Source organism: Anneissia japonica, unplaced genomic scaffold (genome assembly GCF_011630105.1).
Source record: "Anneissia japonica isolate Jap-2015-1 unplaced genomic scaffold, ASM1163010v1 scaffold288211_len279840_cov171, whole genome shotgun sequence".
In the NCBI taxonomy this organism is placed as follows: domain Eukaryota; kingdom Metazoa; phylum Echinodermata; class Crinoidea; order Comatulida; family Comatulidae; genus Anneissia; species Anneissia japonica.
In genome coordinates this window covers 151,628-156,207 of record NW_022720325.1, presented here as the reverse complement: position 1 = coordinate 156,207, position 4,580 = coordinate 151,628, and the positions used below count along the sequence as shown (strand labels likewise).

Below are 4,580 nucleotides of genomic sequence, written 5' to 3'. Positions count from 1 at the left end.
TATTAATAACTTTTATTTGCTTTTTTCCATATATACATGTTGGGAATCCACCAAGGCGGATTACCCCCACTTAAGCAAATCATAACATAAAGCACCTTTACTTTCAATGTTTACAACTTTCTGTTCCAATATTTAATTATCAATGGCCATACACCTACTTCGCCAAGTATACTATGAACCAATCATAGCGCTTACACTGCAATATCAACATATTGTTTTACACATTTCCTTGTTAAACCCCAGGCCCAGGGTACTCAAGCCTGGCCAAAATCGTCTATGCACATTACCGAGAGAACCAACGATGCATGCTATTACTTCACATTTATATCCTATAGTTTCAATAATATCCCTAATTAGAACATAATATGCTGCTTTCGTGTTATAACATTCGTCAAGGAATGCATTGTACGGTGTCGAGATTTCTATTACGTAACATCTATTTTTACTGTTATCAACTATTAATATATCTGGTTCTCTGTGTTCTATTGCCTGCAATTGGTTATCATCAATAAGACCAAACATATTACTTTTACTATTTGATTTTCAAACACTTGTACTTTATCTAATTTAATCTTACAATTTTCTCTGACAGTATGATTAACTATTCGATCATGACGGGCAATATTGGGTTTTCTAAAGTTCATACATCTATTTAATACATATGACACGGTTTCGTATGTGTTATTACAAAGTTTGAACTTTTTTTCATAAGCATTGGGGTAGTAAAGATTTAACAACGAGTGGCATATGATATATATATATATATATATATATATATATATATATATATATAGGCCTATACATATACATATATATATATGTTATTATGTATATGTATATATATGTGTATATACACACACATACACACATATATGTGTATATATATGTGTATATACATATGTGTGTATATATATATGTGTATATATATGTGTGTATATATGTGTATATATATGTGTATATATATATATGTGTATATATATGTGTATTATATGTGTGTGTATATATAGGCCTATGTTTACACAAATCGTACGTGTTATCACTGAAGAACGTGAGTGCTCAAAATATTTTAAAATGTTCATATCTATAGTGTTGACGATACATAAATCTTAATAGAGATAAGCTCAAAACAATCTTGCGGTAATGCTATAATTATATTTATTACACATATATTATTATATATGCAATTTAAATTTAAATTGGCAACGTATATAGAAATTTAAATATGTCAGTATAGTGACACACTAGCATTCAAAATAGCAAGAGACCAACGCAAAAATATAATTCAGAAAGACAAGACAACCTGCTGAAACACTCAGACGATAACAATATTATCAAATAACAAATTCTTACTTATCACGTTATATTTAGCACTCATAAAATTACTAAACAATAAAGTGATATATTGCTTTAATAATAACTCAGAAATGTGTGGCTTGGCGATTAGTATAAAGTTGAAACAGTTTGTAGACCTTGAATTGGAAATATCATGACCATTACAAATGAATTAATGACACTATATCAAAGCAAGTAGAGCCAATGCATTCTGATCACTTGGAATACCTACAATCATACATGTCATGTAACGCAATGCTGATATGCTGATATTAACAAAATGCAGTCGATGTTCAAAAGAAGTATGACGTCATCGTACAGCAGCCCGTCATATGTCAATTGACGTCGGAACCATCATTTAATCAAATTTCAAAAATAAACTTGAGACACCCAGTAGATGAGAAAATTAAGTGGAATACTGTAAGTTTATAATATAAAACGATTTTCAATGAACTGGAAACAGGCGTCATGCACACCAGCTTTTTCTGATGTGTATGTGAATTACAATCATTATCATCATCATCATCATCATCATCCTCTTTTGCTTCCTGCTCCTCAACGTCATCATCAGTACCATCCTCATCACTATAATTCCATTATCATCAGCATCAAAATCATGATCATGATCATCATAATCATCAAAACCATAACCATCACTATCATCATTACATTCATCGTTTATATTTATCATTATTAGGTTATTATTATTATTATTATTATTATTATTATTATTATTATTATTATTATTAAGGTTATTATTATTAATAATAAAGTTTTTTTTTAAATTAACACAAAACAATCTATATTTCCTATTTGTTAACACAAAATTATTAATCCTTATACCCGGATTGATGAGACATAGAGTTTTGTCTTCAGTATTACAACCATAAATTCTTGGCCTTTTATTCAGCTTCTCGTTATGACAACAATATCTTACGTTGAAACTTGTAGCAGGTAACTTAATTAACAAAATATACACAATCAACAATAGGCTTATTGTGAACCGGGTTCGGATTACGCAAAATTTCGTTCTTATGTAGCCTTGTCCACCTCCGTAATGAAGTACAAAATCAAATTATGAAGGAAATTATCATCATATTTAGAGGAATTACATTCTGAAGAGAACAATACTACCAGCAGTACACCACCTCTCTGTCAATAATGTTATTTCATAACCAATTGTAATGTCCTACAAAAAAATGTCAGCAGGCCCATATCTCTAAATATATCTTATTGCTGATGTATCGTTGGTGCGTGTGTGTGTGTGTGTGTGTGTGTTGGAAGGGCGTGGGGGGTGGGATCAATATACAATGCCATTGTATACACACCAATTTAGCTGTACACTTTTTTTTATAAGAACCTGTAAAATTATGCCTAGGCTCAGTGTTATTATTTTTTTTTCAGGGTCAAAACTTTCTTATTTTGTTCGTATTTTTACAAACTTTTCAAAACATAGAAAATTATTGTTTTACAGTCAGTATATTACTTTACTGTATTATAGAGGGTATTACATAGTCACACCTACTGCAAATAAGGTACAGATAGATTTGTTGGTTTTCTCTTAAAAAAATAAATAGAAACCTCATTTTTTTTTTATCTTAATTAAGGTATTTCAACCTCAATGTTCCTATAAAATGTGTTCTTATAAAAAAAAAAGTGTATTTAGATGTTATATGAATACAGTAATTAACTTTGTTCGTATCTTGAAATCATATTTCATTGTATGACTATCTACTAGGATGGTCTTTATGTTGATATCATCTAGTATTTATTTATTTACCTAATTAATCTATAAGTGTTAGAACCGGCTTACGTAAGCGATAAAACTTGAGTATTTCCATAAAGCATGAAAAATAACTTAAGGTAAATACCAAAAAAGTTAAAGATACAAAAAGGTGATCCTTATAAGGATGTATTGTCCCTTGCTAATGTCAAAAAATCATAAAAAATAATTTTGAAATAAACTTACTCATATTGCAATAGCATACAAATCATTAACTTGTGCATAAAAATTATTGAATTTAAAAAATGTGTACCCTGATTTTTAAACAAAAAATAATAAAAATAATAAAACACTTTCAGTGACTGGAAGTGTTTCTATCATTTTTCGCTGTAAACTGATGGGTAGACATTTTTTTAAATACACTAATTTCTATGTTCAAGTTGATAACTTTTATGATTTATGATTTTTATGATAAGTTAATTTCAAAAAATATTTTTATGATTCTTTTGGTATTTAGCAAGAGACAATACATCTTTAAATAATAGCAAAAACGAATACAAATGACGATAATGAACTATTTTAGAGGGCTGGTAAAATTACTACAGAACTGATATATGAAGCGGATCAGCTTTATCCCAACACAAAATTATTATGTAGATATATCTGATATAGATTACCGTATTCATTTTACCTTGTTCATTCTTCTTTGATACAACATATATATTAGTGAATATTTTCATTTGCATTAATCAGTTAATAAATAAATAAATAAATTATTATGTGTTTTTTTGTAATTCTTTTTTGGCCTAATCATAATGAGCTCAACAACGGTCAGTTCGGCCAATATTTTCGACTCTAAGCTAAATAACACATTTTACTCTTTGATTTCTCTGTTATTACTTTGCTTTTATCTATTTTAATTTTTACCCCTATGATGTTTGGCATGATGAAAACACAGCTCTTGACGTAACTGAAACACAGTTCCTTTGAGTAACTCAAAAGCTATCCTTTTTATGTGACTGGGAAAGACATTTCCATTAAGGTTGCTAATATAAACACAGTCCTTTTAAGGTTACTGGCACATGCAGTTACTTTAATGTTACTGACAAACATAGTCTCTTTAATGTTATCGGCACGTGCAATCACTTGATGTACAGTAGCTAAAACAACCATTTCTTTTGCCGTAACTGAAACACACGGTCCATTAAACTGAACACACATTCCATTAATTTTAACTGAACACCTTGTCCATTTGACCTCACTAAAGCACCCATTCCCTTTAAATAATGTGTACATTTACGAGCAAAACATCCGTTTTATTTACGCATCATGATATAGCTGGCAGATAGATCTAAATTCCACTGGATGATATATTGATATTGACAAATAATGGCACTCTTTGATGTGCAGTTGCATACTTGATGTCTATAGCTTTGTTTGTATATTAAAAAAATTCTTGGTCTAGCACATTACATATAATCACATATATATATATATATATATATAATATATATATATAAACAGT

At 29.2% G+C, this 4,580-nt stretch overlaps 1 protein-coding gene across 4 annotated transcripts in view; it reads right to left on the bottom strand.

Annotated features, from left to right (window-relative positions):
* The window catches only part of LOC117111293 (short transient receptor potential channel 5-like), a 76,130-nt gene that overhangs the window by 15,394 nt on the left and 56,156 nt on the right, over positions 1–4,580 (bottom strand). The window lies entirely within an intron of this gene.